This window comes from Eriocheir sinensis, unplaced genomic scaffold (genome assembly GCF_024679095.1).
Source record: "Eriocheir sinensis breed Jianghai 21 unplaced genomic scaffold, ASM2467909v1 Scaffold810, whole genome shotgun sequence".
NCBI lineage: Eukaryota > Metazoa > Arthropoda > Malacostraca > Decapoda > Varunidae > Eriocheir > Eriocheir sinensis.
The window spans coordinates 142,501-153,149 of record NW_026112177.1 but is presented as its reverse complement, the minus strand read 5'-3'; the positions used below and the strand labels follow the sequence as shown (position 1 = coordinate 153,149).

Genomic DNA, 10,649 nt, shown 5'->3' with positions numbered 1-10,649 from the left:
GTGGTACAGCACGGCCACCCACCACAAGCCTGTCATACAGCTCCACCACACCACACCCTCGGGTTTGCCTGCTACGAGGAGGTGGCAAACAAGGATACCCCACCCTGCCCCCACTGCTGGCAAGCCACCCGGAAACCTCTGCTGCACTACATCCTGGAGTGCCCCCTCACCACCCCGCTGCACCCACCCGGCCCACAGCTCCACCCTGACGACGACACGGCTCCCCAGACAGCAGCAGAGCGAGTGAGCCTCACCCAAGACTCCACCCTGGCAGAGGTGGTGGCAAAATTCCCACCTCCTCGATAAGCTGAAAACTGAAGACATCCTCTGACGGGCCCGCAGGCCGTGCCCTCCCCTGGGAGGACAAATCAACAACAACATCTCTCTCTGAATGAAGTGAATATTTATTTTTTCGATAAAAAAATAGCATGTATAGTTATTATGGATGTACTCGATCATAGTCTAATAACAATAACAATATTTATTAGCAACCTAAAAAAAAAATCGGACATGAAGAATTATTAATAAATCCAATAATTAAATCCGAGCAACTGGTACCGGAGCCGAGCAATCTGGTACCGGTACCGTACCGTTTAGCTGGTACCGTTAGTACCGGTACAGGTACTGGTACCTGCCCACCCGTACCGATCAGTTCCGTCCTAACCCGTCGCCATTAAAGGAGTGTTTCCGCCTCATCCACATCTCCACCTCTATACACAATATAAGGTACGTGTTTGCACTCCTACTTACGTATAGCTTTACATTAAGGTGGCAAGAGTCACAGGAACGCCTTTTACGCATGATGTGTGGGTTAGTTGTGGAGATTTAAGTGTAGCCGATTTAGGCGGTGGCTTGGTTGGCATACATCAATATTTTTTTTAATCTCATGAAGCTCTTATAGCCTCCATACATGTGTATAGCTTTATTTCAACGTGGCAAGGTTCACAGGAACGTCTTTCACGCATGATGTGTGCATTAGTCGTGGAGATTTAGGTGTAGCCAATAAGGCTTTGGCTCGGGTGGCTTGGATTAATATTTCTTATCCCATGCACCTGTAATAGCCTTCATACATGTGTATAGCTTTATTTCAACGTGTCAGGGGTCACATAAAGATCGTTCATGCATGGTTTGTGCATTAATTGTGGAGATTTATGTGTAGCCAATAAGGCTTTGGCTCAGGTGGCTTGGATTAGTATTTCTTATCCCATGAAGCTGTAATAGCCTCCATACATGTGTATAGCTTTATTTCAACGTGGCAGGGGTCAAGTAAATGTCACTCATGCATGGTTTGTGCATTAGTTGTGGAGATTTAGGTGTAGCCAAGAAGGCTTTGGCTCAGGTAGCTGTACTCATATTTTTTAAACATGTTTCTTTCTTTTATTATTATTGTTATTTGCTTTACGTCCTCATTTTATTTTTAGATAACAGCAACACTGATATTTCTTATCCTTTTAAGGGCCATTTAATTAGCTTACAATTATGTGTCTTAAATAATTACTGTATGTTCCAGTCCTCTAGTTATGTTTATTTTAGATAACAGCAACATTGATATTTCTTTTCCTTTTAAGGGCCATTTAATTAGCTTACAATTATGTGTCTTAAATAATTACTGTATGTTCTAGTCCTCTCCAGTAATGTTTGTTTTAGATAACAGCAACATTGATATTTCTTTACCTTTTAAGGGCCATTTAATTAGGTTACAATTATGTGTCTTAAATGATTACCGTATGTTCTAGTCCTCTCTAGTAATGTAGTTATTTCTGTGTTTCACAGATGGAGCTTGTTGTGGCATACATTTTCAATCGCAGACTGTGCAGAGAAAGGAGATATCGGGACCCACTCGACCCACTACATGTCAGTGATGAACACCTGTTGCAGATGTATAGATTTCCCCATCAGGAAATCATCAGGCTCTGTGATGAGTTACGCCCCCACCTGGAAAGGAGAACCAGGAGGGCACATGCACTCCCAACACACACCCAGGTTCTGGCTACACTAAGGTTTTTGCGAGTGGCAGCTTTCAAGGTGTTATTGGAAACGGTGTTGGAAATGACCAATCAAGGGCCATTGATAAAGTAACTCGGGTACTTTGTGAAAAGGCCAGTCATGAGATAAAGATGTCAACCACAGCAATAGATATTAATAGAATTTTTAAGATAGTTTTCATGCATTTCATAATGATAAATAATGGATTAATGAATTTTCAACTTCACAGGAGACACTGCATATCCTCTGGAGCCATTCCTGATGACCCCAGTTGCACGCCCGACAACACCTGGGGAGGAACGATACAATAAGTCATCACAGGACAAGATGCGTTGTTGAACGGACCTTTGGGATCCTCAAGTCAAGGTGCAGGTGCCTACATAAGTCAGGAGGAAGTTTGCAGTATGACCCCAAGACTATGAAGATTGCGACTTCTTGTATGCTCCTGCACAACGACTGAGTGGATCGCTGCAGAAGAAGTACCAGTTCAGCCTGTAAGAAACAACAGACTGATTCCTGGTCAAGTTGTCAGGCAGGAAATTATTTGAAACTTCTTTTCCCGAGTATAGGTAGGCATATATGTAGGCCTTGCAGTTAGTAATAGATTACTTTCAAATGTAAACATGCAGAACTCACAGTCGGAGGCTTAAGAACAAAACAAGAAATCATAATGGCCACATGTTCGGCATTCTTGATCATAATTTGTATGGTGATTATTATTAATATGTAATTAATATCAGCTTACACCTGCAGATTGCGTATGGTGCACCGGTGGCCGAGTGGTCAGCGTGTGTACGTGGTGATCCAGAGGACTCGACTCCCACTGCAAGACGCTGAGAGTTTTCAACCATTGACAAGTGGTGGAGGGTTACCAACATGCTGCCCAGCAGATCTTCAGTCAACCCTAACTTCAGCGTCTTTGATCGAGAGGGGCACCATCTCCACACCACACATTCTTGTCACCTAGTATGATACCCTACTTGTCCATCTCACATGCCCCATGTATCTCAGCATTCTGCACTCTTGGCTCCATGTCATCCTCTCCAACTTGTTGCTTCGTATAGCATAACCGGCCTCACATACATAGAAGTGTTCAATATACCTAGGCTATAATATTATATTTAAGGACTCTTATACAAGGTATCGTCCCATACAGAGGTGTCGAAGTAAGTCTGTCTGATGGTAGGCAGGCTGACTGCTGTCGGGACCCAAGCCAGCATGCCCTGGGGGTTGTGTGCGGGAGGAGGAAAGAGGGAAAAGGACAAATGGTGTGTGTGTCATTATCAGGGGTAACCACGGTGGAGTGCAAACACTCAGTAGTTGTAGTCAAGGCTTAATTAAGTTGATGAGTGGTGTTAGACTGAATGAGCAGGTTTTGTACCACATGTTAACGGGAACACTTGATAGGTTTTCTTCGTGTGTTGGTGCTACTTGTTTCTTGTGTTTACATGTTAGTTTATAATTAGACTAAGTTCTAAGTGTTATGAGCGGCAATTTAGTCTTGTATGGCTGAATCCTGTCCCTTGACCCTTAATTCATCATCAGAATCTCTAAACAAATATATTTACCTTAAGTAATATTCTTAAAGTCACGCTACCCATATTATTTGGCAGATGATAATCCTGTGTGCGATAACGGTGCCTTATAAGACTTGGTAAATAAACTACTAATTTTACTTTCTGGTTTAAGTGATCAACAATTAATTCTACTTTGAGGTATAATTAACCAACATTATTAAGGAGTGCCCATGCCAGGCACGACATTAAGAATATTTTTCTGTTGACCAGCAGACTTACTATAGTCAAACCATTTCAAAATGTCTGTTGAGGCAGTGGCTTCTGCAGGTCCTTTCCTCCCTTCTGCTTTGCCACACAGTTCCAATTACCTATTTCCTCTGTTTCCTGTCCCCTCTTTCACAAACTGGGCACCTATAATGCACCCCTACTTGATTAACATTTCTCAGCCCTGAGCATCTCTTTGTGGCACCACTTATCACCCCCTGTGCACAGGGCAGAGTTAGTAGCCATTTCTCTTCCACACCAACTACCTTCCTGTATATATGATTTCTCAATAATTACTTATTTGTTGTGCTGTATTAGCTGTTACATTCTACATCAAGCTGTAATATCTACCCAAGCTGCAGGTTAATCCAATAAAAAAAAAAAGTGAATGACTAAGTCATGTGTTATTATTCCCAAGCTCCATTGGCAATGGCGAGTACACATATAACTGAAGCATATTACACATTCATTGAACACAATTAAAACTAACTACCCTAATCAAATTAAATCTAACCTAACCTGATCTGACCTAATTGAACTAAATATAAGGTAACCTGGCCTTAATGCCTGCTCCCAAAATTAAATAAATGGAAATAAATATGATATCAATTTGCAAAATATACCTGAGGAACAAAAAGAGAAAGAATGACAAGAATTGAACTATGAAACAAGAATTGTTGGCTTCAAGATGACCTCAACTGACTAAGAATGACAATTAAGATCTATGCAATGTAACAGGTCAGAATTGAGTCTTGAAAATGATTTCTGATGATTAAGGATGACATGATCTACTGAATGACAACAATTGTCTGCTTTGAAAATTACCTCAGCTGAAATAATATTGCATGCATTTAACCTTTTTACATCCCTCTCCAACATCCTATTCCATTCGGTCACAACTGTTACCATAATCCCCTTTTCTCTCATATACATCACTCAAGTAGCATGTGCTCAATCATATCGTCACCCCCCCTTTCACCCATACATGAATGTCACACCTTTCTTCCCCCCATCAGGCACCCGTGCTCCCACCTGCCTCTCCCTTGTCCATCGCCCTTGCCAGGCCGGCCCCCAGGACTTGCCTCTTCTGAGCACTGTCAAACCTCTTCCTTAGCTCCCTCATCTCACTCCTCAATGCACGTATTATGCATTCCTGAGCCTCTAACTTCCTCTCGTACCCACACACATAGCATACGTTGTTCACCTCTAAGGCTCTAACCCACACCTCTATGCCGCGCCTGACAACTGCCCCACTTCTAAAATCTTGACCGTCGTTATTTCCAGTACGGTAACCTCCTCTCCGGCCAATACTCACTAGTCTTCCCCATCTTAGCTTGGCTGTACGGACTTGAGGAAATACTGACTCGCGGTAGTTTTCGTCGCTGGCGCCGTTTTTTTGCAATCACCTTCCATGATCCTGATTGGCTGTCTTTTTTGTTTCACTGATTTCCATTGGTTGCAATCACATCAGCTGGTGACCTGCCCGCCCTCTACCGCCTCACTCGTGAACCATAGGGCTGACCCTTAGCACGCCGCGGCGACCGCGCTGTGCATCGCTGCGGAGGACGATCCTAGCGGGGAGCAAACTTGCGACGCGACCTGTAACTTACAACCGTCTCCGGGGATAGGTTACCACCACCTTTGAGCATCCGGCGCCTGGAGTGAGCGGAAGCCCACTACCGCAGCCCACACCACACTGTCATGGCGTCGTGTAACAAGTCCCGCCAAACAAATAAAGCGACTTTGCGCCTGCATGCGCGTCTCGTTCACGATACCTTACCATGATAAATAAATTAACGATCAATAATTATCGCTTAATTTTGTAAATAAAGACGCTTATTGAAGTAGCTATTTAACAACGTGTATAAAAAACGTTGACCACTTTCTTTTCTGTGATCGGTGACCGGAAGTTGGTTTGTGAAGTTCCCATCTCCACAGTCCGATTACCTTTTACAAAGATGATCCAATCTTTGCATTCCGATCACCAATCGCTGTTCCGATCAGATCGGAAGATCGGACGATCGGACTGATGATCGGATGTGCCCAGCTCTGAGGTAATGTGACATAAGTATTACTATTTATTTACTTTTTTTCCATTTCGGATGTTTTACGGGTGCTATTTTAATTTCAGAGTAAACTTCTTAGGTTAATGACATCCAAAAGTTTGCTTCTACAATATCCAGCTTTGAACTACATACACATGTGAGCCCAGTTTATGTACTTGCAGCAGAGTGACACGCTGAGTGCTTAAATAGGAAAGTTATTATTTTTTTTATTTATTAACAGGGGCTGTGTGGAACACCCGCTGGGGCAATGTGGAACACCCTCTAGGGGCAACAGTAGTCGCAGAGCTACTCTGTTGCCAATCAAACAAAACAACTCTCTCTCTCTCTCTCTCTCTCTCTCTCTCTATATATATATATATATATATATATATATATATATATATATATATATATATATATATATATATATATATATATATATATATATATATATATATATATATATAAAAAACAAGGGGAGGCGGTGGCTGAACGGATAGCGAGACGGCCCCGCGTTCAAGAGGACGTGAGTTCAATCCCCGAACGGTGCCACCAAGCCGGTATTTCTCAGCCGCCGCGGAGTGGCTTAAAACTAAACACAAGCTCTCCAGAAGACCACCTATCAACCCGGACTCTAGATTCTAGGATTAAAGATGAGCTCCGGAAAGGCAGCATGAGCCAATGCACGATGGCGCCACTATAAACACTCGCCTGCGCCAGAACGGGCTGGGCCGACCATCAAGCCCCACTGGGAAGAAGTTTTGGACCGACCATCAGGATCCACCGGGAAGAAGCCTACCGGCGCAATAGGCCAAGACGTAAAATATATATATATATATATATATATATATATATATATATATATATATTTTTTTTAGAGCAAAGGAGACAGTTCAAGGGCACACAAAAAGCAAACATTAATAAAAAAAAAAGCCCGCTACTCACTGCTCCTAAAAAGAATCCAAAGAGGAGGCCGAAAGATAGGTCAGTTTCGGGAGGAGAGGTGTCCTGATACCCTCCTCTTGAAAGAGTTTAAGTCGTAGGCAGGAGGAAATACAGATGAAGGAAGATTGTTCCAGAGTTTACCAGCGTGAGGGATGAAAGAGTGAAGATGCTGGTTAACTCTTGCATAAGGGGTCTGGACAGCATAGGGATGAGCATGAGTAGAAAGTCGAGTGCAGCGGGGCCGCGGGAGGGGGGGAGGCATGCAGTTAGCAAGTTCAGAAGAGCAGTCAGCGTGGAAATATCGATAGAAGATAGAAAGAGAGGCAACATTGCGGCGGAATTTAAGAGGTAGAAGACTATCAGTATGAGGAGGAGAGCTGATGAGACGAAGAGCCTTAGCCTCCACTCTGTCCAGAAGAGCTGTGTGAGTGGAGCCCCCACACATGAGATGCATACTCCATACGAGGCGGACAAGGCCCCTGTATATGGACAGCAACTGTGCAGGGGAGAAGAACTGGCGGAGACGGTACAGAACGCCCAGCCTCGAGGAAGCTGATTTAGTAAGAGATGAGATATGAAGTTTCCAGTTGAGATTTTGAGTTAAGGATAGACCGAGAATGTTTAGTGTTGAGGAAGGTGATAGCTGGGTGTTGTCAAAGAATAGGGGATAGTTGTTTGGAAGATTGTGTCGAGTGGATAGGTGGAGAAACTGTGTTTTTGAGGCGTTGAAGGACACCAGGTTCTTCTTGCCCCAATCGGAAATAATAGTAAGGTCTGAGGCTAAGCGTTCTGCAGTCTCCAGCCTTGAGTCGTTAAGTTCCTGAAGGGTGGGTCTTCTATTAAAAGAAGTTGAATAATGCAGAGTGGAATCATCGGCGTAGGAATGGATAGGACAGTTCGTTTTGGAAAGAAGATCATCAATGAACAACAGAAAAAGAGTGGGAGATAGGACAGAACACTGTGGGACACCACTGTTAATAGATTTAGGGGAAGAACAGTGACCGTCTACCACGGCAGAAATAGAACGGTCAGAAAGAAAACTGGAGATAAAGGTACAGAGAGAAGGATAGAAACAGTAGGAGGGTAGTTTTGAAAGCAAAGATTTGTGCCAGACCCTATCAAAAGCTTTTGATATGTCCAGCGCAATAGCAAAAGTTTCACCGAAACGGCTAAGAGAGGATGACCAAGAGTCAGTTAAGAAGGCTAGGAGATCACCAGTAGAACGCCCCTTGCGGAACCCATACTGGCGATCAGATAGAAGGTCAGAAGTGGAAAGGTGCTTTTGAATCTTCCGGTTAAGGATTGATTCAAAAGCTTTAGATAGACAAGAAAGTAAAGCAATAGGACGGTAGTTTGAGGGATTGGAGCGGTCACCCTTCTTAGGTACAGGCTGTATGAAGGCATACTTCCAGCAAGAAGGAAAGGTAGATGTTGACAGGCAGAGGCGAAAGAGTTTGACCAGGCAGGGTGACAGCACGGAGGCACAGTTTTTAAGGATAATAGGAGGCACCCCATCAGGTCGATAAGCCTTCTCATGATTGAGGCCAGAGAGGACACAGAAAACATCATTTTGAAGAATCTTTATAACAGGCAAAAAGGAGTCAGAGGGGGATGAGTAATAGGAATATGCCCAGAATCGTCCAAAGTGGAGTTTTTAGAAAAAAAATTGAGAGAAGAGTTCAGCCTTAGAGATAGATGAGACGAGAGTGTTGCCGTCAGGACTGAAGAGTGGATAGAAAGATAAAGAAGTGAAGTTGGAAGAGATGTTTTTGGCTAGATGCCAGAAGTCACGGGAATTAGTTAGAGAAAGCAAGGTTTTGGCATTTTCTATTAATGAAAGAATTTTTGGTTAGTCGGAGAATAGATTTAGCACGATTTCGGGCAGAAATGTAAAGTTCATAATTAGCATTAGTTTGAAGGCTCTGTACCTTTTGTGAGCTGCCTCTCTATCATTGACAGCACGAGAACAAGCGTGATTAAACCAAGGCTTTTTTGCGTGAGGAGTAGAGAAAGAACGAGGAATGTATGCCTCCATTCCAGAGACAATCACCTCTGTGATGCGCTGAGCACACACAGAGGGGTCTCTATCCTGGAAGCAATAATCATTCCACGGGAATGGAAAAGTAAATCCTCAGGTCGTCCCACCGAGCTGAAGCAACATGCCAGAAGCATCGCCTCTTCTGTGTGTCCAGAGGGTGTACAGGAGCGATAGGACAGGATGCAGAAATAAGATTATGATCGGAGGAGCCCAACGGAGAGAACAGTTTGACAGAATACGCAGCGGGGTTTGAGGTAATGAAGTGGTCTAGAATGTTGGGCCGATCTCCAAGACGGTAGGGAATACGTGTAGGGTGCTGGACCAACTGCTCTAGGTCGTTGAGGATAGCAAAGTTGTAGGCTTGTTCACCAGGATGGTCAGTGAAAGAGGATGAAAGCCAAAGCTGGTGGTGAACATTGAAATCTCCTAGGATGGAGATTTCAGCGAAGGGAGAGTGGTCAAGATGTGCTCCACTTTAGAATTCAAATAGTCAAAGAATTTTACATAGTTGGTAGAGTTAGGGAGAGATAAAAAGCACAGATGTATTTAGTAATAGAATGAAAGTGAAGTCTTAACCAGATGGTGGAAAATTCAGAAGAGTCAAGGTCGTGGGCACGAGAGCAAGTGATGTCGTTGCGCACGTAGGCGCAACATCCAGCTTTGGATTGAAATTTAGGATAGAGATAGTAGGAGGGAACAGAGTAGAGATTGCTGTCAGTAGCCTCAGAAACCTGTGTTTCGGTAAGGAAGAGAAGGTGAGGTTTAGAGGAGGAGATGATGTTCCACAGATTGAAAATTTGAGCGAAGACCGCGAATGTTGCAGAAATTGAGAAGAAAGAGGTTCGAGGAGTTATCAAGACACCTCTCGGGTCGGCAGCCAGAAGGGGAGTCCTCCATGGGGGAATTTGTGGTCCCCCCCCCCAGTCGGGGACTCCGAGGCTTGGTGTATGTGCGCCATTTTGAAATTTTGATTTTGGGAAAAGGTGTATATGTTGTGTGAATGTAGTGTGGTGTGGATAAAGAGAGGATCTGTCTTTAGAGAGCATGCTGAACTACATATATATATATATATATATATATATATATATATATATATATATATATATATATATATATATATATATATATATATATATATATCTATATATATATATATTGTTACGCCAGGGGGTATATTTGTATGTGTTATTTGTGTATTTGTGTTATTTGTGTGGAGGAGGTACTAGTTCGGGGCGCAGAGGGGTGTTGTGGCTGGCGGGCGTAAGGTGTGTCGCGGCTGCCCGGCCGGAAGCCGCCGGGCCGAGCCGCGACAAGGAAAGAAAGAGAGAGAGAGAGCCGTGCTGCGAGACAGGAAAGATGCGCGTCGCTGCCTGTATCCTGCCTGCCTGTGTGTGCCCTGCCCTCCTTTAGGGGAGCCCTGTGCTTTGTTTGCCCCCCTTTGTGCACTGGGAGTTACTGTGCCTTGTGAACCAGTGTTTGTACGGTGTTGGAGCTGTTCAGTAAAGAAGAAAACCTGCACTTTGAGCCTCTTTGCCCTGCCTTGCCCGTCGTGGTGTGTTGGCGGCCTTGGGGAGTGACGGTGTGGTGTGCTGTTCTGGGGTGTTCACGACCTGCGTGTGGTGGTCTGGGCCCGAATTTACAATTAATCTTAATCTTTAACTTAAAAGTTCCACTGAATCTCAAGTTTAACTTATAGCTGAGCTTAAATGAAAAAATAAGTTCAACTTCACTCAGCAGCTGATCCAGTATGAAAATTTGTCCTGGCAAAAGATGTATTTTTTTAAGTTGCAGAATTGCGACACTTCAGTGATTGAATATGTAGTAATACTACTTTATCAATGTTACATGATGATA

The 10,649-nt window shown here is 43.7% G+C and overlaps 1 long non-coding RNA gene across 3 annotated transcripts; it reads left to right on the top strand.

Moving 5' to 3' along the window:
- Positions 1 to 658: 658 nt before the first annotated feature.
- Positions 659 to 4,173, top strand: LOC126994515 (uncharacterized). Of its 3 annotated transcripts, XR_007749235.1 has the most exons (4): positions 659 to 726; positions 1,774 to 1,983; positions 2,216 to 2,555; positions 2,740 to 4,172. It is a non-coding gene; the product is annotated as an uncharacterized LOC126994515 (long non-coding RNA). The 3 variants fall into 3 exon arrangements; XR_007749234.1 differs by having other exon boundaries at positions 1,774 to 2,555; positions 2,740 to 4,173; XR_007749236.1 differs by having other exon boundaries at positions 1,774 to 2,480.
- Positions 4,174 to 10,649: the final 6,476 nt, after the last annotated feature.